The sequence below is a fragment of the Leptinotarsa decemlineata genome, unplaced genomic scaffold (genome assembly GCF_025532065.1).
Source record: "Leptinotarsa decemlineata unplaced genomic scaffold, Ldec_3_MD MMD2_tig00000218_RagTag_RagTag, whole genome shotgun sequence".
Taxonomy (NCBI): Eukaryota; Metazoa; Arthropoda; class Insecta; order Coleoptera; family Chrysomelidae; genus Leptinotarsa; species Leptinotarsa decemlineata.
This window is the reverse complement of record NW_027412545.1, coordinates 3,260,903-3,284,387: the sequence shown is the minus strand read 5'-3', so window position 1 is coordinate 3,284,387 and position 23,485 is coordinate 3,260,903. Positions and strand designations below refer to the sequence as shown.

Below are 23,485 nucleotides of genomic sequence, written 5' to 3'. Positions count from 1 at the left end.
TAAATAATGGGATAAAAAGTATAAATAATTGGCCTGTGAATTTTAAACTTAGTGGAGCCCTTTTGATATATATACTTCATACGATCCTGTGATGAAAGTTCATAAAAATTTGATAGTTTGTTAATTATATTTTTTTGCAAAATTTAATATCTAAAAATTGTTGTTAAAAATTTTTTCAATTGATATTTAGCTATGTCTGTTTTCAAATTGAATAATGGCAGTTATTAACATAGGATATGGATTTTTTACGTAATTTGTTTATTCAATTGTTTTAAACAAATGGAGAAATTCAATATTTAAAAAAAAAATTTCTACTATTTTGTAGTCTAGAGATAATTATGATTGAAAAAAAAATCCTAATTTCAATTTTTAATTGTTTAAAATCGATTTTTTTTATATTTCGATTCTTCAAATGATTAGTTGAGAAATAACTTTGCTTTTAAAAATAATGATTTACACTTTTAAATAGTTTGGCGAAAAAATTTTTTTATTTACTATTTAATTGTTCATTAGTTTAACAATTTGTTAAAAGCAAATATTGACCAACGTTATATTTTTTTTCTGAAGCAGAAAAAAATTATAAAAACAGCTATATATAAAAAAGTGTCATAAAAAAATTATATTTTAATAAAAAAATTATAGCACTTTTTTATATATAGCTGTTTTTATAATTTTTTTATTTATTATAATATAATTTTTTATGGCACTTTTTCATATTTTTTCTGCTTCGGAAAAAAAATATAACGTTGGTCAATATTTGTTTATAACAAATTGTTAAATTAATAAACAATTGAATATGAAAAAAAATCTGACAAACTATTTAAAAGTGTAAATTATGATTTTTAAAAGCAAAATTATTTATTAAGTAATTATTTAAACAATCGAAATATAAAAAATCGATTTTAAACAATTAAAAATCATGATTAGAAAAAAAAAAATATTTATTTATCTCTAGACAACAAAATGTCTAAAATGTTCAAAAATATTGAATTTCTCCATTTGTTTAAAAACAAATTAAAAATTCATATCCTACGTTAATAACTGCCATTGTTTAATGTGAAAACAGACATAGCTTAATATCAATTGAAAAAAAAAATTATCAACAATTTTTAGATATTTCATTTTACAATAGTTATAAAAAATCATATTTAACCAATCAATAAATTTTTATGAACTTTTATCGCAGGATCGTATGAAGTATATATATATATATATATATATATATATATATATATATATATATATATATATATATATATATATATATATATCAAAAGGGCTCCACGATGTTTAAAATTCATAGGCCAGTTATTTATACCTTTTATCCCATTATTTATGACAACAGAGATTGTGAAAAAATTTGTTAGTGAACAATTGAATAACTTTTTGAAAAATGGTGATAATTTTTTTTCTACGGGACTCGATTCATTTAAGTGTTAAGAAGATACCAGATTTTTTCAAATTTTCAAAATGACATTTCATGTTATGAAAAAATTATTTCTTTTGATAAACTCTCTTCAACGGCAGTGCGCGCATTCCGTAACAGCCGCGCGGAATCCAATTTTCAACGTCAAATTAAAATTATAAATAATGGAGATAGAGTTTCAGGAGTCAGGACTTTTTTATCGAAAATTTCCTCCTCTTTAACGAGCAAAATTGCTTAAATATTAATATTTTTTGAGTTATTAACGAAAAAGTAAATACCATTTTTCTTAAATCTTATTTTGTTAATAACAATTGCAATTTTTTACTTGCACCAAAATCCTTCAAAAACATTTTTCTAGAAGTGATTCCGAATCGAATGAGCTATCTCTCATATTTTTAGGACCTTTATCTCTATTTATCATGTTTTTGAACTTGTTGATTAGACTAGATCGGATGGTCACATGAGATGAAAAGTAGATCGTCTACGACAACAGGAGACGTTTAGGACAGTAGTTGGGCACCGATGAGCCACCCATGCAATTCCCAAAGGCGGCATCCCACCAAAACAAGACCATGGTTACTGTATGGTGGTCAGCGGCTGGTATGATTCACTATAACTGTCTGCAACCGAATCAAAACTCTCACAGCAAAGTCCAATTGCGCATAGATCTTCACGAAAACGCCCGTCTGCATGTTTCACAAATCACTGTCCGAAAATTGAATTCACCCACCATACTCCCCAGGCTACCATCTTTTCTAGCAACTCGATAACTTATTCAGAATATTAGCTGTAAGACTGTTCCTGCAGGCCTTTCAGACCATTAAGCTCTTATCTTCAAAATGTTACTCCAAACAGTGAATAAAAGAAGTAAATATAGGTACGGTCGAATATATAGCAAGGCGAACTACGAATCATTCAGAAACCTATGTAATATAACATCATGGGCAAACGTTTTGGACTTTGATGATTCAGTCAACATGCTTCAAAACTACCTGAGAGATATAGTCGAAAAATGTTTTTCAATAAAAACGATCAAAATCAAAAATAAAGAAAAAAAGCCCTGGATAACCCAAGGTATAAAAAATTCGGCAATAAAATTCATAACTGATGAAATTTTCATTTCGTATTTCAATATGAACACGTAATCCATCTTGATTTTATTCAGGTTGAAGCCTGGCCTCCTTCCCCTTTTAACTGAATTCAATGTGAACAGAACAATTTATAAAAAACTAATAAAGCTTGCCAAACAACGATATTTTGAAAACAAACTATGCATGGCTGAAAATAAAACAAAAGATAACTGAACTATACCGGACAATTCATAACTGGACAATTCATCCAACTGAGTTTATGAAAAATATAAATATTCCAGATAACTTGGAACATGTTCCATTGCAAACCCGAAGAGATATGTGGTTTATGCATGATGGCGTTCCTCCTCATTTTAGTTTGATTGTGCGTGACCATCTGAACCATATTTTCCACAATAGATGGATTGGTAGAGGTGGGCCATATTCATGGCCATCGCGGTCTCCGGATTTAAATCCATTGGATTTCTTTCTGTGGGGGCATCTAAAAAGCCTTGTTTACGCTACACCTATTCACACAAGAGATGCATTGTTGAATAAAATAACATTACATTGTGAAGCCATACGAAACGACCCTGGAATGCTATTTCAAGTACAAAGAGGGTGTCTTCGCAGACTAAGAAAATGTATAGAGAGAGAAGGTGGTCATATCGAGCAGTTTCTGTAGCGGATTTTTCATTTCTGTTTACTCTTGAGGCTCTTGAGTTTCGTTAGTTAAACGTGTTTGCATTATAAAAATTCGTTATGAACATTTTACCTATCATTTCCATTTTCCTTAAAAACTAATATTTTCGAATAATGGTAGACATCTCAGGATAAATGTTGTTGAATTAACGTTATCATTATTATTTCTGCTTTGATAATTATTCATTTCAAATAATGGTGGACGAGCGGGTTTGATGTCGTCGAGTGAAACTACATTTTTATCAAGACTCGTTGCTCCGATCGACTTTCCACACGAGTACTTTTATTCATAAAATTGTCCAAGTCACCTTAATTTGTTGAAAAATATTGAAAATATTTGTCATTTCAAAGTTTTGGGGTGTGGACCATCGGGGGTAGTCCGTTCCTGACTTTGTAGCAAAACAACTGACTCCTGCATGAAAGCTCATCGAAGGAATTCATTTGTTTAGTCAATTACCAAAATTTGGATGATTTTGAATATTCACTTGAAAAGTTATCAAAGAAAAACATTTTTCATTTTGTAACTTCGAGGGCCCGTTACTTGGTAACGAAGGATTTTAGGAAAAAAAGTTATATGAAGTACTGGTGATATTTTGACCCCATCTATACATTCCCGAGAGGAAAAGAGGAAGTCCAGGGACACCCTGTATATATTGGTTTAAATAATAACAAATCTATTGGGGCAGTATTCTGTGATTTCTCAAAAGCGTTCGACTGCGTGAACCATGAAACACTAGTATTTGAAAAAGTGCTATGGCTTTAGAGCAGGGCCGTCGCCATGGGGGGATGGGGGGAACCTCCCCCCTGCTTTTTCGACTTGGGAAAAAGTTGGGAAATTTTGGGCCGTGAAGAAAGAAAAAAATAATAGTAAAGAAATGAAAAAAAATAAATAAAAATGAGAGAATAAAAGGGAGAGGTAATAAGAAAAGGGAAAGAACCGGGAGAAGGTTGGGATTTCCCAATTTGGAGATCCCATGCTTTAAAATTCTGAGGTGTTTGAAAACTTCAAAATAGTTTAGTCTCTCCCAAGTAAGAGAACAGTCCTAAAGAGTACACCAACACCCGTGGGTTGGGCTACCTATCGGGCGCGTCCCCAGGTGGCGGATAGGGGAACGGCCAGGGGACTGGAGGCCCTATCCGGGAAGCCAATGTGGCCTAACGGACGGGGTTGACGGACTCCTGGTCAGTGGCAGAAATAAGTAGGGTGAGGGGAACTGAAACCCCCCAAAAGCCCTGCAAAACATGCCACCGCGGACCAGCCTACCCAAGCTAAGAAGTAAGGAATCGTGTCGACAGCTGAATGGCCGCAGGGTTATATGCGGTTACGAACGATCCCCTTGAGGAACCGGGCGAAACCTCATTGTAACTAGCCTTCCTCTGGTAATGCGGGGCTCTGCTAGAGGTGACCAACCCTTCCCTTGCTACTCGTGGGAACATACATGGACACTAAAGAAAAAAACAAAAAACCAACCAATCCCGAGGCTGGACAGCAATGCTCACCTCAATTTAGGACGGGGGCTGGGGATGAACAGAAATGCTCACCCCAAGCTACCGCTCAGAAAGAGGCTGGACATAGCAGACCACCTCGCGATGCAATGCAAAGGCCAAGGCGTAAGCGAATCAGCGGCGCCGAGGCCAAGAGGAGGAAGAGAGCGAAAGAGGCAGAAGTGGCAGCAACTATGAGTGCACCCTCCACCTCCTCCACTCCATCCTCAACAACAAGGGCACCTCTTGCGGAGGGCGCCAAGAGCTCCGCCTTGAAAAAAGGCAAGGAACCGGCTGCCACCGCAGGAAAGCGCCCTCACGCGAGTACCTCCACGGAGGGAACCCCAAGAAGGTTGAAGAAGCTGCGCAGCGACAGAAATGTCGCTGCACCTTCCAAAACTTTCGTGGAGGCCGCCTTGAGACACCTCAAGGTAGCCATCATAGATGAGACTAACCCGTACGGTAAGGTTACCGCAGAACGAGAGAGTCTCATCAAAAAACAACTGTTGGAGGAGCTGGACAAGATCATCTTCTCCGCCTCCAGCAACAACAGAAAACCGCCCACGTTCAAGTCGTGGACATACTCCGGTGAAATCATCAGAGTGGTCTGCGATGACGACGTGACGTTAGAGTGGCTGAAGAAAGCCACAATGAATATCAAGCCATGGGAGGAGGCATCACTTGCGGTCGTCAGTGTGGATAAGCTCCCGAAGCTTACCAAAGCCTCACTCTGGATCCCGGAGGACGTCCACAAGACGACATCCGGTGAAAAGGAGAGGGTGCTGGGTCGGCTAAAGGCGCAGAATCCTGACCTGAAGGTAGCAAGATGGTGCACCTTCCATCATGAGGTTAAGATGAACCCACAAGGACACCTCTTCGTCTTCGGGATCGGAGAAGATGATATGGCTGTCCTGAAGAAGAAGTCGAAGAGGTTAAGCTACGCGTTTACCTCACTGACTATTAGGGCAACAGTAAAAGAAACAGAGGGTACCTCGGAAGACCCTAGGTCCTTGGGAGTTGAACCACCTAAAGTGGATATTGACCCCAAGGCCACCATGGGTCCCGAAAAGGAAATCGAAGCATCTGAACAGATGACATTCGATGACCTGACGGAGGAGGCACCCAAAAACAGCGAGGCCACCTCCCCCTTAGCAGGGGAGCAGATGGACCTCTAAAGGTAACTTTGTATCCAACAACTGTCTCATGGGCAAGGACGTTGGAAAAAAAGTAAAAATAATACAATGCAACCTCCAACACAAAAAGGCGGCAACGGCAACACTATGTCGCCACCTTGATGTATTGGAGGAGGCAATAGCTTTGATCCAGGAGCCCTGGATAATAAAGACCAAAATTACTGGTTTCAGTAGTTTAACTGGTCAAATTTTCAGCTTACCAAGCAACCAGCAACCTAGGACGGCTGTCTACGTTCCTAGGAAATACAGAGCGTTTCCGATGGCACAATTCAGCACCTCAGATCTCACTGCGGTCAAAGTTGAATGTCCAGTTGGGAAAGGCAAATATATGGCGTTGATAATCGCATCGGTGTACCTCCCTTCAGATGCAGCCACCCTACCACCGACCAGAGAAATGGAAGTACTAGTGGACCACTGCCTCAACCAGAGAGTGGAGCTCATATTGGGTTGCGACTCAAACTCTCACCACGTGAGCTGGGGCAGCAAGAATATCAACGCCCGAGGTAAGTCACTATACGAATATATAATACAGAAAGATCTAACAATCTTGAACAGAGGCACGGAGCCAACATTTATTAATGCCCGTAGCCAAACGTTAATAGATATCACGCTCACGACAGCCGAAATATCAAACAAAATCCAAGACTGGCAAGTCTCGGACCATATCTCTATGTCAGACCACCGCTGGCTGACCTATACGATAAGCCAGGATCTCAGGACTACTGTAAAATCCCGTGACCCGAAGAGGACGGATGTAGCTCTCTACAATCGACTCTTAAGAGGAGCTCTGCGGGAAACAGAGGTCCTGACTCCTGGCAACAATGAAGAACTGGAAAGGTACACAGTATCTATCCACAACAAAATAGACACTGCCTATAAGGAATCCTGTCCAATGAGGATGGTTCAAACGCATGGCACAACCAACACATGGTGGTGCCCTGAATTGGAACACCTCAGGAGGACATCGAGAACGACCTTTAACAAGGCAAAACGTACAAGACTCGAAGAGGACTGGGTTATATATCAAGCCAACCTCAGAGAGTTTAAAAAAGTCTGTAGGCGAAAACAAAGAGAAGCCTGGAGAGCCTATTGTGAGGCAGTCGAAGATTTTCCACTAGCTTCTAGGCTACAGAAGGCACTCTCAAATGACCACCATAAGACTATTGGCATCCTGACGAGGGAAAATGGCGACAAAGCCGCCAACCTCCAGGAGAGTGCTGAGATTCTTATGGAAACTCACTTCCCAGGTTCTGTCTTTCCTGGAACGGCGAACTGGACGGATGTATCAATAACACCCTCACAATATGACTGGCAATATGCTAGTACAGTAATTTATGAGGACAAAATAAGATGGGCTATATCGAGCTTTTCCCCCTTCAAGTCACCAGGGCCTGACGGTATAAGACCAGCCCTACTTCAGTGGGGACTGGACACTCTTATGCCACACCTGGTTGGAATATTCAGAGCCTCTCTAGCTCTGAGGTATATTCCCAGTAAGTGGAGAGAAGTAAGAGTAGTATTTATACCCAAACCAGGTAGGATGGACTACACCCTACCAAAAGCATTCCGACCAATTAGTCTCACATCGTTTTTCTTAAAAACCATGGAGAGGCTATGTGAGCGGTACATAAGAGATGAAGTACTTGTTAACAACCCACTTCATCCGAATCAGCATGCATATACCCCGGGAAGGTCTACTGATTCGGCCCTTCACCATGTGGTTGGCAGAATCGAGAGATCATTGGACAACAAAGAATCCACCCTAGGTATATTCATAGATATTGAGGGAGCGTTTGATAAAACAACCTTTCCAACAATTACCCAGCAACTACACTCCAGGAATGTACCCCTGGTAGTAGGAGAATGGATACTCCAGATGCTCTCTAGCAGAGCAATAAGTATTAATGTAGAAGACATCACAGTTAAAGGACTGGTCATGAGGGGATGTCCACAGGGAGGGGTCTTATCACCCCTTCTGTGGAACATAGTTCTGGATACCCTAATTAATCACCTTAACAAAAATGGATTCTACACAATTGCATACGCAGATGACATAGTTATCTTGCAGACTGGCAAATTTGTAAACACACTGTGCGATAGAGCGCAGGATGGGCTCAAATTGATAGAAACATGGTGTAAGGAACACTCACTGTCGATCAATCCCAAGAAGACTGAGATGGTCCTTTTCACCAGGAAAAGAAGTTTAACGGGCTTAAAACCTCCCGAAATCTTCAAAAGCCAACTAAACTTCTCTGAAGAGGTGAAATACCTTGGTATTATCCTCGACAAGAAGCTAACATGGAACTCTCATCTACGGAGTAGAGCAAAAAGAGCATACGTGGCTTATGAGCAATGTCGGAGGACAGTGGGACGCGCATGGGGTCTTTCACCCCGTGTAGTCGCCTGGATCTACACTGCAATAATAAGACCTATGTTAACGTATGGAGCCATTGCATGGGGACCGAAAGTTCTACAAGCAACGGCCATCCAAAAATTATATCAAATACAGCGACTGGCTTGTTTAAACATCACAGGAGCCATGAGAACAACACCAACCGCGGCAATGGAAGTAATCACGGGTCTGACCCCTCTGGATCTGTTCGTTAAGGAGGTTGCGTTAATGGCCATGTTACGATTGCACACGGCTGGTGTGAACCTAGAAGTAGGAATGGGTCAATTGAGGCTGGGCCTGTGGCGGGAAGCGCTTACTGCGCAACCTCTGCTGCAGGCAACAAGTGATGCAATTGAACCCAGGTTTGTGTTTAATAAACCCTACAAAATACAAATTAAGCAGAACACAGAGTCAGATGCTACAAATGCAATACGGATTTATACAGATGGCTCAAAAACCAAAGAAGGTTCAGGATGTGGAGTGTACTCCAGATCACTAAGCCTAAGGATCAAATGGGGAATGGGAAGAAATACCAGCGTGGTACAAACAGAACTGGCTGGTATCTCAATCGCCACAAAAGAAATAACCAAGAAAAGAATTTCGGGCAAAAACATAACAATCTGCACTGATAGCAGACAAGCACTATTAGCCTTGAACAGACACCGTGTTACTTCAGGGCTAGCACTAGAGTGCCACCAAGATTTAGCCAAAGCCTCGGTAGATAATAACATTATCCTGAGGTGGATTAAAGGGCACAAAAGGAGTAAAGGTAATCGCATTGCCGACTCTTTAGCCAAGGAAGCGGCTGGACTAAGAATTTTAGGACCAAGTGGCACCCACGGCCTGATGACTTCGACAATTGCGGAACTAGTCAAATGTTACACCCATGCTCAATCTTTAAAGAGATGGGATGAAATTAAAGGATGTAATCTTGCCAGGATCACCTTGGGCGACCCTGGGAAGCTGGCGCCGAAGAAATATCTGGCGATGACCAGGAAAAATCTACGCCTTACAGTAGGATTTCTGACTGGCCACTGTCAGCTAAGGAAACACCTACATAATATGGGGCTAGTGGACACACCTCTATGCAGGATGTGTGAACAGGAAGATGAGACTGTCAGGCATGTCCTGTGTGAGTGCCCGGAGTTATCGTCAATAAGAGAGTGTGTGTTCGGCGAATCTTGGCCTACACCTGCCGATATAAAGGAGATGTCTCCCAGCGACCTGTCCACCTTCCTGGAAAGGACAGGATGGACGACGACCTAGGAGGACAACTCCTTGGGAGGATGTACAATGGGTCACATGTGGCCTAAGTGCGTGGGCTTACACTCACCCTCCCTACTCTACAGATACAGAGATACAGAGTACACAAATTGTGAAGTGACAATTTTACAAAATTCCCAACTTTTCGCTGTTTTGTCGACTTGGAAAAGTTGGGAAATTTCGGGCCGTGAAAAGAGAAAAAATAATAGTGGAAAACAATAAGCACAATATTATTTAGGTGTTGTTTCCTTTCATTTGTATTGAATATTCCTATATTTGGTGGATATGGTGAAAGACCAAGGACCTTGGTCCAAAGTAGAATAATTCCCATTATTATTTTTATAATTACCAAAATTTATTTTTGTTTGTGCATACCCTAACGGGCATAAGCATTCTGCCAATCTTCAGATAGTTAAGTAAGAACATTAATATATTATAATAGTAACTGATCCCTCGGCTGTAATTTTTTCGAAAGTTGGGAAATTTTGCTGGTGGGGTTGGAAAAATTTGGATTCCCTTTCCCCCCTGGTATTTCTTTTCGCTACTGCCCTGCTTTAGAGGATTGTCATATAACTGGCTTTACAGTTATCTTAAAGGCAGGAAGCAGTTAGTAAAACTCCCGGCAAATACATCGTATATTGAGAATAATACATCAGGTGTACCACAAGGTTCCGTGCTGATTCCTTCCCTTTTTCTGCTTTATCAGAATGATCTGGTCACCATTGATATTAAAGAGAAGTTCACAGTTTTTGCGGATGACACCACGATCCTTTGGCGTGAGACAACTGAAGATAATCTCAGAGACATCATAACTCTATAGGGTTGAATAGTGGTGAGATTCAAACTCCTTATGTTTCAACACAAATAAAACAAACATAGTTTCCTTCAAACTCAATTTTGACGACTTACTTATAGAAAATCACACTATAGTTAACAAAACTCACACAAAATTTTTAGGGATAGGTGATAAATTAAAATTTGATGAGCATATAACAAATTTATGCAAAAAAATAGCATCTGGCTGCTATGCAGTTCGAGTTATTATTATTGAACTCAATCAATCCTCAGCCAGAACTATGTATTTTTTCTTGATAGAGTCGCACTTGAGATATGGAATTGCCTTTTGGGGCTTTTATAGTCAGCAACTACTAAATTCAGTATTCGTTATACAAAAAAAAGCTGTCAGATACATATGTAGGGCACTGCAAACCACTTTTCATTTATCAGAAAATTCTTACTGTACCTTGTTTATTCCTTTTAAAAACCGTTTGCATAATTCACAAAAAATAATCCAACTCAGCAGCAAATAATGACAGAGATTACCACACGAGAGGAAGTCGGAATTTACCCTTGCCAATCCCAAAATCAGCAATTACAAAATTTTCTTTGATATATGAGAGCAAGAAAATATACAACCACCTTCCAATGTGCTATAGGGCAATAGCAAATTTTAAAAAAAGTCAGAAAATTAGTTAAAGGAGTACTTCTGCAAAAAACCTACTATGGCCTTAAGAAATATTACGATGATGTATTTCAACTCTTAGTATTTCAGATGTTACATATCTGAAATGATTTATTTATTTATTATCTATAATGATTTATATTTTGTTTTATTAATGTGTATTCGTATATGTATATCTTTTAACCCTATAATGATTATTCATTGTATATCATAATTTTAACATTTCTTCATTTCTTTAATATTGTTGACTTCATAAAGTTTCACTAGCTTTGTCAATAAGGATTTCTTGGACAATAAAGCATGATTGACTGATATTCACCGATAGAAACTTCGCCAATCAGGACCAGACAAAAACGGCAGTTGTCGACTTATTCGAATCCCAAGCACACAATATCTATGCTGACAAAATTATTGGGCTTGCATAACGTTGGTAAAAGTGAACTGATTCAAATGAAGCTCATTTCAATTGAAAGAAATGAGCATTTACGGAGATATTACAGTTCAAAGTAGACTCAAAAAAAGAAAAAGATTTTTTAGAGAAACTCACACACAAATTTTAGTATAAACTAAACTTCTTGTAATTTTTGCCATAATGTATTCAGTGATGGAGGACATCTCCACCTTTCACTGTTTTTTCCAAAAACACAATACTTATATAAACATAATTATATTTTCGAAGGTAGAAATTGTGTACTTGCCAATTTTTAATACTTGAAACAATACTTTATGGATTCATACATCTTTCATAATCCTGAAAAGAACAGATCACATTCATTTTACAAAAAAATTATGTTTTTGTCTAACGAACCATTTAATTTTAGACTCAAAAAACGTTGATCGGCAAAAGAGATTCGTCCTCTATCTCCCACTGCAGCTTTCACTGTAAGTCAGCTAGATGCATTTGTGATCTAACATCAGAGAGCGCTGTTTGGACTCACAAGGTCTCATTAGTGGTTTCAGGCTGAACCACTGAACTGTTCTTAAAAGGGCAAGCCTTCACTTTCAGGCAGTACTTGACCGACTCGAGAACATTCACGAAATTCATAATTTTTTATGAAGTTTGATAATGAAGATTTCTCATACATTGAGTATTGCTTCATCGTGTTGTGAATTTACTCCGAAAAAAAATTTTTGGAGATTATTGCTTCGACGAACTTTCAAGTTTTTAGTTGGGGCTTCACGAATGAAATATAATGTTGGGCTGTGCACATGAACAGACTCAACTGATATACCTTTTTCGAAAGTTTGAAAAGCTGAAAAAAGCTTTCTGTACAAAGCATATATTTTTACTCGATCCAATCTGCTTTTAGCAAAAACTCTCCAAGGTCTCAGGAACAAATAGAAAATAAGATTAGAGACAAACGGAAAATCTCCACCAGTCTTCATCAACGACACTCCCGTTTTCACGCACAAGTCGATACGTCTACTGTAATATTCATGAGGAACCATGGATATTACCCTACTAAAATATTCAATAACCTGGTTATTAGGTTTCAGAACTTTAAAGCAGAATAAAGCTCACGGATATGTAGGAGTTAGCTTGGTTTTGCAAAATTGAACACGTCAAATTCACGACAACAGTCATTAATTTCAGCATAAATCATGCATGTTAACATTTTTTGTGGGGCTTTGTTGTTCTAAAAGTGCTGGCTGCAACTCATCGTGTAGATGGTTCATTGGGAGGGTATACATAATGAAATTTTTTAACAAATTCCGAAAAAAACTTAATTGCATCTTATACTGAATTATCTATCTTTCTTTTCTTCATGAAATGGTGGAAATGAAAATTTTCTTGCTGTGATATTAGTATTTCAACATCTCAAACTACTTGTTTGAAAAGTTATTGACAATCAGAAAAGAATTCATCTATTCTCAGATGGCACACAACCCGATAATGTACATTTGACTTCGTGAATGATTTTTTGAACATTTTTCGATCGAATTCAATTACAAATAGATTTTTAACTAGTTGACATATGAGCTTTTTTGCCATTTTCAATAGAAATCAAGTTAACAATTCGAAATACTTATCATTGAAATTACAATATTTTCACCATGATTTATAGGTGCTTCCGATCAAATACAAAAAATGTTTAAGTGTGTGTATACTCGCATTTGTAGGTACGTTTTTATGTATGCTATACTTATCTAGGTGTATAGTTCAAATAAGTAGACGATATAGTGCAATCTACCCTCCAAAAGCTTCCCTTTAATAATATAGTAAGGGAGTCGACTAATTTCGTTATTCAATAATTATTTTTGATTATATAAAAATCTTAAAATAATAATAATATATACAGGGTGTAACATAAGTACGTTAAAATATTCAAGTGACGTATTCCTGAGACAATTTTAAGAAAAAAAGTCTATATGAACTTGTGTCCTAAAATGCTTCGTTTTGGAGATACAGGGTATTGAAATTGAATTTTTCTGTTCGCTTTTTGAAAATAACTCTTGCATAAAATAAGTTATTTGCACGAAATTCGGTACCCGGGATTTTTTTGACGTGGGAAATCATATTTTCGTATTAATTTTCATGTAACATGTAGAGGGCGCTGCGTACGCTGTCATTATTTATTCCAAATTGCCCCAACTTTTTTGACAGTAAACTTTTGGTACTTTTCATGAAAAAACCTAATTCCCAGACCTTTTTCAAGTAAAAAAGATACACCTCCTCAACAAAGCTGGAGGTGATCGTTTTCGAGATATTTATAATTTCCTATATCGATGCATATTACTTAGCTCCTAGGGCGCTAAGTTAAGTTGCTGAGAACATTGCAAAAACTAAGTATGTAAGCTTCTAAGTATGTGGTGGATCTCGTCAAAATAAACAACTTTTTCCTATAAAATGTTCAACGGAAAATGATTCGTTTACGAAATACAGATTATTGAAATTTTTCAAAACTTGGTAGGTTTTTGTCATAAGTTTTTTGCAATTTCAGTTATTTTCATCAAACTTTATACGCATCATGCCCGTACAGACTTCTTCAAAACTGAGCATTATCGAACTGCTTATTCAATCCAAATAAAAAAAAAATGTCAGGTTAAATTATTCAATTAGAAAGTGCTACATTTCGGAGTTTGTAAAAAAACAATTCGGAGAAGTACTATGTTATTTATTAGGAAAATGAACATATAAAAATTGAACGTAACAACTATTACAACAACTGTTCAAAGTGACGACCCCCAACAGTAATACAAGCTTCTGCTCTCCTCATCAAAGAATTCCGCACCCGTTGAAAAATGCCCGGAGTGTTTCTTATCGTTTCGCAGCAAGCTATGATGCGATCCCTCAACATTTCGTCGCTTTCAATGGGGCTAGCATAAACTAGTGATTTTAGGTGTCCCCAAAAGAAGAAATCGACGGGATTGAGGTCCGGTGACCTCGGGGGCCAATGATCAGTGCCTCCTCTTCCTATCCATCGTTGGGGATATGCTACGTCTAGAAAATGTCTTGCTATCACACTAAAATAAGCAGGAGCTCCATCGTGCATAAACCAATAGTGATTTCGGAGACCAATGTGAACATCTTCCATAAGTTGGGGAAGCTTGTGTTCCAAAAAATGTAGGGGGAGAAAATAGGGCCCAAATAAATAATCTCCAAATAATCTCCAGATAATCTGTCTTGGAAATGAGTTTGCGTTATCGCATGTGGGTTATCTTCCGCCCAGATGTGGTTGTTATGGAAGTTCATGATACCATTTCTTGAAAAATTAGCCTCATCTGTGAAGAGGATTTTCGATAAAATTTGCGGATGTTGCTCGACTTTTCTTTGAAGCCATTGAGCAAATTCGATACGTGATTGGAAATCACATAGCGTAAGTGCCTGGACACGCTGAACATGATAAGGATATAATTGCTGTTCCTTTAAAATTCTGTAAAGTGTCATGTGACTCACATTTAAAGTTTGACTAACTTTTCTTGTACTTGTCTCTGGATGTTCACTAATTTCTTCAAGAACCGCCTCCTCCAATTCTACAGTTCTTGTAGTCCGTGGCCGTCTTACTGCAGAAATTGTTTCAAAGCTTCCAGATTCGGAAAGTCGCCGGAAAAGATTCGCAAATGTCGTTGCACAAGGAGTCACGCGTTGCGGATACCTTTCCTGATAGATGCGTCTGGCCTCGCTTGAATTTCCGTCAGCCAAGCCGTATGCAAAAACCATATCAGCCATTTCAGCATTCGTAAGGTCGGGTATGGTACCAAAAAATCACTTTATAAACTCCGAACTGTGAATTTGTCAATTAATAGTTAAAAATGTGATGGCGAACTTCTGTTTTTATAAACAAACTTTCATAGCCTACTCGATTTAATTAACTTAATTTGCAAGCGGAGAGTGACAAAAATTATTGAAATCAAATTTGGCTACAAAGTAATATGCATCGATATAGAAAATTGTAAATATCTCGAAAATTATCACCTCCAGCGTGGTTGAGGACGTGTACCTTTTTTACTTGGAAAAGGTGTGGGAAGTAGGTTTTTTCATGAAAAGTGCCAAAAGTTTACTGTCAAAAAAGTTAGGGCAATTTGAAATAAATAATGACAGCGTACGCAACGACCTCTAATTCCCACTTCAAAAAACCCCGGGTACAGAATTTCGTGCAAACAAAAAAAAACAATTTCAACACCCCGTATCTCCGAAACGAAGCATTTCCGGACACAAGTTCGTATATACTTTTTTTCTTAAAATTGTCTCAGGGTGTACTTCTGAATACTACTTACTCACATATATATATATATATATATATACAATCGATCGCTTCAAAAACACATCACTTACTTTCTTCGGAAGCTTCTGATAATTTCTTTTTCATATTTTCTGTTTCACTATCACTGTGGTCATTTAAATCAATAATGAATTCATTTCCACCATTAATTTGGAAGTGTACAATCTCCATATAGTCTTTTTCAACTGAAATTAGTTTTTTTATTATTTTCTGCCAGTCTTCTTCAGTAATATTAGATACTTCTTCTTTGACTAGCTCTATTACCTTGTAATCAAATTTTGGAATATTATTTTTACGCCTGATGCTTTTTTTCAATTACACTATTCGCATCCAAATTTGGGATCAATGTGTTTTCAAACAGTTGCTCAAAAATATTAGCTTCCATGTTCTTAAGATATATTGCAGTCCTCAAGTTTTTTCCCACATCATTTCAGAAAATTCGGAATCCATCCTTTACTTCCTCCGCAATGCACAATGATTAGTCGCCATCCTTTGTTTGCAGGCATGTTATGCGTACACATTCTCGAACCATCAGTCCACTCTTTCATAACTGTGTCGTGAGTGTCATGCCAAGTTTCGTCCAAATAGAAAATTTGCCGTTGTTCTTGTCTATATTTAGTTATTTGTTCTAAGTATTTGTTACGCAATTCCACTATTCTTCTGCTTTTCATAACTGCTTAACGTTTCTATATTATTTTGAAGATAAACCCTAGTTTATTTATCAAATTCTGAAAAGTTTTGTCACAGCAGCTCACGTTATGGCCGGAAGTATTCAATTGCTTACTTATGATTTCAATTGTAGGTATCTCATTGCTTTTGTAACAGTCGTATATTGTTTTTTTCAATGATTTCATTAGATGAACATCTGAAGGTTTTGGTAATCCCGTATCACATCGCGTCTTGAGTTCCTAAGGTTTGTTTTTGACCATTTCACGTACAGTTGAGAAAAGAATTTCGGTCAAATCTGATGTTGCTTGTAATCGTTTGTTTCCCTCGAAACGAAACTTGAGATGTAGATTCTTATATACATTGAAACATACTCTCTCATTCAATGTTATATTTTTTTCGCATTGTTCACCAATACTATTGGAACCACTCCACAGGAAAATGTCTTGTTCAAGGACGCCACATTCTAAACAGATAACAAAACATTTTATCTAATTATAACTGTACCAATATCGAATTTCAACACTAAAATCGCGATCAGTTCCTGAACTGAACATTGACAACTCGGTTAGTAAAAATCATCCAATACGAACCGCCAAGTCTACAGACCACGTGGACTAGTCGGCAGCGGCTTTATTTCTCTGTATTGGTTTTTTGGCCTTTGAGATCGCCGACAGCTTTATTTATGCACAATACCGGTTACTTCGGCTATACTTATAATCGAAATGTTCTATATTTTCAGCATTTCAAATCGTTGTTTTCTCTGTTACAACTTATTATAGCTTTTTTGTGTGTGTGTGTTTTCTTTCGATGAGATTTTTATGAAAATGATGTGATAACTTTTTCAACATTACATTAAGGAAAAGAAGTCAACCATCTATATCTTAACCATTCGATATCTAATGTAGTTTTTGTTGTCTTTCTGGTTTGCTGAAATGAAAAACTCTGACTTCTCCTCACAAAAAATCACTTTTGTTCAATACCAAGAATATCTTATGCCGCTAGGCCAAGTACTTTTGGAAAAACTCTTTGTAATAACCTTTTTCGACATTTGGAGAAATGATTCGATTTTTCCGATAATAATGAAGAGGAACGTCTTAAGTTTGAGTAGTTCATGGAATGAAATCAAATGAATATACGAAATTTTACACGAAAAGAAGCAGTAAAGCATTTCATATTTTCATGAAAAGCTCAATTTTTCCCTTATCTGAAACAATTATTGGTCTTTCGTTCATCAAAATTATCAAGCAAAACCTTTCATCTTGTGTCTTGACGTTGTATAAAATATTCAGATGTAATGTAACATGGCAGTATGACGGATCCAATTAATAACAACGGAAGTTTTCTGTAGGTGTCATGGATTTAAGGCAAATATTCCCTTATAAATCAAAAGCTGCTAATAAAATATTCAGCAAAGTTGCTCGGTGAGCGGAATACTCATCAGTACGGTTGCTTTTCCCGTAGTAAATATTCACTGGAATTCTGCGATGAAAACACTAAATTAGTATCTGATTCTTATTCGAGAGCAGCATGGAAAATTAATCACAGCACCGTCAGTTTGCGAGAGACTAAAAAGGTTCAAGTTTTCAGGTGCTTTTAGAATCCCGAAGGAAATGAGATAATTAATTACGCTACTTTCATCACACCCCTCGGTGACGAATTCGAGAAAAAAATTAATATGTTAATAATTATGATTGATAATGATATACATTTACATTATAAAATATTTCAGAGAGATTTTTGGAGGAAGGAGATCATACTGAAGTTTTTTTTATAAAACGACCTTAAGATTCGACAATTTAGTTACTTTGCGCCTATCGTCAAAAGTAATATTTCATAAATAGTTGATGAATCGTTTTTAATTGAGGGATGGATCTGAAATGATTCGCGAAAATGATTTCTAAACAATTCAATACAGAATAACACTATACTTATACAGTGTGTCAATTTAAAAACTTACAATAGGCTATATCTCACAAACGATAGCTGATATCGAAAAATGTTCGAAACCGTTTCAAGGATAGTAAAGGGAAACTAAAGTGACATGAAAGAGAACTCACCCCCATCAACCCCCCAGGCCCCACGCACCAAAACTCAAAAAGTTTAAATTGCAAACCCCTACTTGTAATACATCATTGAAAAGACTATAAAAATGCTATACAATGATATAAATAATAATTGTACAGGATGAAGCAACAATTGTGAAACTTTGGCTTGAATGGAATATTTAATGAGGTTTTTGTTGAACTACAATTTTATTAAAAATGTCAATTAAGTAAATATTCAAAGTGGGTTCCGTTGTTTTGTAAACAATAATATAGCATATTGTCAAATGCTGCACGAACTTTAATATCACTATGACTTTTTTATTTGTAATGCTACCTCACGGACTATTATTTTAAATGAAAAGTATTCATCGATACTTTTTTTGTTAAATAAAAACTCAATTTGCAGTTTTTTGGGTTATGTCAGAGTCAATAATTTTTGGTTTGTTTGGGACTTTTAAATGTCATTAGTTTTCATCTATACTGTCATTCAACAGTAGTTGTCACGATGGTTTACAGTATATCTGAGCGCGTGGAGATAACTTTTCATATTTGCCTCCCAGAACCAGTGTTATTTAAAAACAGCTCAAATATTTCATGAAAGGCATCCGGACAAAAATGTAAGTCACGTGTACGTCCGCGATTTAGTTGAAAAGTTAAGAGAAACGGGATCAGTGCAAAATAAAAAAAGAATGCCCAAGATTACTGACTGAAGCAACCCAAATTGAGGTCCTTGCAGTGACAGGACTTTCAAATGAGCTGGCTAGATAGGTGTTGAAATTTAATAAGTTTCACCCGTACAAAACACAAATTCTTCAAGAAATAGGCGATGATGATTCAAACCGACGAATTGAGTTTTGTGAACTCATGACTGAAATAATTCGCGTTGAACCGAGAATGTTTAAAAATATTTGTTTCAGTGATGAATGTACTTGTATGCTGAATGGTAATGTAAATAAACAAAACTGTCGATACTGGAGTGATGCGAACCCGCATCGATTCAGAGGAGGTCACACTCAATATCCTGAAAAACTGAATGTTTGGGCAGGAATATTAGGCTATGCTATAATTGGTCCCTTGTTCATACCTGGCAATTTAAGTGGCGACATTTATCTCAATATGCTGGAAAACACCACCAAACCTTTAATTGTGCATGAATTAGAGAACCAAAGGGACGACCAAGGCAACCTAGCTGTAGACGAAGATTTGCTGCACTTCCAACAAGATGGAGCACCTCCTCACTATGCAGCTCTAGTTAGGCACTGTTTGGATACTGATTATTTGAACAAATGGATTGGAAGGAGAGGTCCCATTGAGTGGCCACCGAGGTCACCACACTTGGCGCCACCTGATTTTTTTCTGTGGGGTCACCTCAAGTCTTTTGTTTATAAAACTCAACCTGCGTCATTTGGGGAATTGCGAGAAAGAGTTACGCAAACATGTCGCGCCATTACTAGAACAACATTTGCTAAAGTTCGTGCAGAATTTGAAAATAGGCTATAATATTGTTTACAAAACAACGGAACCCACTTTGAACATTTACTTAATTGACATTATTAATAAATTTGCAGTTCAACAAAAACCCCATTAAATATTCCATTTAAGCCAAAGTTTCACAATTAAGTATTGTTTCAACCTGTACAATTATTATTTATACCATTGGATAGCATTTTTAAAGTATTTTCAATGATGTATCACAAGTAGGGGTTTGCAATTTAAACTTTTTGAGTTTTGATGGGTGGGGCCTAGGGGTTTAATGGGGGTGAGTTCTCTTTCATGTCACTTTAGTTCCCCCTTACTAACCTAGAAACAGTTTTGAGCATTTTTCGATATCAGCTTTCGTTCGTGAGATATAGCCCATTGTAAGTTTTAAAATTGACACACTGTATATACAATATAAAACAATTCAAAAAATTGCTATCAGGCTGTCGCCTCCAGAAATCTCGCCTACCGTCAGTGGCGCAAAAATCCCAGTGCCGAAAACCGAACTAGATTCTTCTGGTCGGTAGCTGAAGCAGAACATTGCAAAATCCACAATTCCACCACTAACACAAGCGCATGATTCAATTGCAACAGCAGCCATAGAAAAGCAAATCTACTAGCTGAACAATTTGCGTCCCACCTCACAGTCGATTTTCTGGGAAAGGCACCACCCACTATTCCCACACTAAAATCCGCCATGCCGGGAATTACTTTTCGACAACGTCTATCAGGCGAATTTCGAAACAGCTCAATTTCAACAAGGAGTCTGGTCCTCTAGAAGTGCCCATCATCGTACTAAAAAAGTGCGGAAATGAACTAGCACCAGTGTTTTGCACACTTTTCAGCCTGTCTTACAAGAAAGGGGTTTTTCTTTCTTGCTGGAAGATAGCTCGCGTTCAGCCTATTCCCAAAAAGGGTAAAAAAATCTTCCACATAACTATAGACCAGTCGCTTTGCTATCAGTAATATCAAATACTATGGAGAAAGCAGTAGACCACCACTTCCTTAAATATTTGGATGGCTTCAACATCTTGAGCGACCGTCAATATAGCTTTCGGAAACAAAGATCAACAGGCGACTTACTATCGTATGTCACCCATATTTGGAATAAGGTAATCGAGAAACACGAAGAATCAAGAGCTGTTGCGCTTAATATTTCTGAGGCCCTTGACCGTGTGTGGCATGAGGGTTTGCTGGCCACACGTCGAAACTATCTATATCTCTCGAATACTTTTATCATCAACGCTGGTGTTCCCAGGGATCTATATTGTCTACAGCCCCTCTTTCTATTGTATATCAACGACTTATTGGGAAAAACCAAGAATCCAATATATTGCTTTGGTGATGACAGCACACTTGTTTCGTCATTTCATTTGGATTCCAGAACATCTGCGGCGGAAGCACATCTTCACCGGCAGCAGGAGGTTACATATCCCAATGAGGATATAAAAGTAATTTCGAGTTGGTGTAAAAGTAACCAGGTTCAGTTCAATGCCACAAAAACCCAGGTATCGGTTTTCTCCAAAAAGTAAATGTCACCGAAGCGGATATAATAATGTCAGGTAAGACAATTTCACCTTCTGCTTCGATAAGTTTGTTGGGGGTTAAATTGGACACCGATGTGTCTTGGCACAATCATGTCGCTGAAACTACAAAAGCCGCTTCTCACACTGTTCTTAACCAGAAAACTGTACACACCTCAGCAACTTTTAATGCTTTATGAAGCTAATTTCAGAATTTCTTTGGAGTATTGTTCTTCTGTATGGAGCTCCGCCCCTAAACATACTCTGAAGCTGCTGGATTCCATCCAGAAAAGAGACATCCGCCTGATTGAAGACGCAAACATCACTGATAACCTTGATAGTCTGGAACATCGAAGAAATGTTGGAGGATTTGTCTCTCTTTCATAAATAGTTTCACGGGAAGTGTTTTAGCACATTTGATTCCACCAAGAACGGCACACATCAGAAATACGCGACGGACTGTGACTGCTCATCGTTTCGAGGTTCAACTCAATATACTCGAACTTCACTGTTCAAGAACTCTTTCATTTGGAGGAAAAGTATAAGTGTTTTTAATGTTGTAAAATTTTTTGAGGATCTTTTCATTGCATTCACCGCTTCATCAGTTAATACTAACCTTCAAAAGAAAGCTGTTGAAATTTCATGATATTCTACTCAATTTGTGAGATATTGTGCGAAGAGTGACACTACATTTGTTATTTTCGAAACAATGGATTAAAAAGAATTTCGTGTTTCACCTTTACATTGTTTCTTGATGAAAAACAATACCGTTCAAGCGGAGCAATGGCTTGAAAAGTATTATAAGGACTTTGCTCCATCAGAAACAACACTTAAACGTTGGTTTGCTGACTTCAAAAGTGGTCGTATTGGCATCGGTAATGCAGAACGCAGTGGAGATCCAAATGAGACAGTAACGCCAGAGAACAAAATCGTTTTGAATGATCGAAAAGTAACTTGCGTGAATTAGCTGACTTCTGACTATAAGAAAGCTCTGTTCAAAGTAGGTGCCGCGCGAGCTCACCGTTGCCCAAAAACAAGAACGTCTTGACGATTTTGAGCAGTGTTTTGCTATGTTTCAACAAAACGAACCGGAATTTTTGCGTCGATATGTGACAAACACGAATTGAACTTCGAATTGCTCCCACATCCACCTTATTCGCCAGATTTGGCTCCCAGCGACTACTGTTTGTTCACAGACCTCAAAAATATGCTCACTGATAAGAAGTTTCGCTCGAATGAAGATAAATCGTTCTACAAAAGTGGTACTTATTGAAATATTAGAGTGATGCTGTAATGATTGTGTGGCTCTTGATGGAGATTACGTTGATTAATTAAGCTAATTTTGAACAAAAAAACGTGTTTTATTCAGGCCCAGGTGTTACTATATTATTTGTAGCTGGATTTGTACTATGTGATTTATTTGTATAATCACAATTCAAAATTGATAGATCCTTTCACTTGAGTTAAAATGATAAAAATAGGTGAACAATTTGAAAATTTTCGCCTGACGGCCTTATATAATAAAAATTAATGTCTCTGCATTAAAAAATCTTGCAGCAAAAACATTAATTTTAAAATATTTTGAAAAGTCATGATATTTCCATTATAATCATTGTACTGCTCTTAATCCACTTTAATCCGAGAACACTTCAGTTTGAAAATTAAATCCAATTATACCGATGAATCGATAGTGCAAATAATGACTTTACAAAGCTAAATATAGATCGAAGTGAAGTATGACGTCACTAATAGAAATTACCTTTCATTAAAGCTTCCACCATTAATTTACCTGGGATAATCTCGAAGCCAAACAAAGATTACACGTTCGCGGAAAAACTAAAAAAATTTTCATGCCGTTCACGTTTCGTTTCACGAAATGAAAAATCACAACTCTTGAGGAAAAATCACCATGAAAAAAACGGGAAAAATATATGTAATATCATCGACAATGAAAAAATATTATTTACTTCCAAATTGTTTTTCACCCAGTAAACAATTCCTGTGACGTAACTGTCATAATCTTTTATGAAGGGTGGAAACAATAAAATTAAA

The 23,485-nt window shown here is 37.3% G+C and overlaps 1 protein-coding gene across 10 annotated transcripts in view; it reads right to left on the bottom strand.

The window, feature by feature from the left end:
* Nucleotides 1-23,485, bottom strand: part of Camta (Calmodulin-binding transcription activator) — a 995,933-nt gene that overhangs the window by 969,398 nt on the left and 3,050 nt on the right. The window lies entirely within an intron of this gene.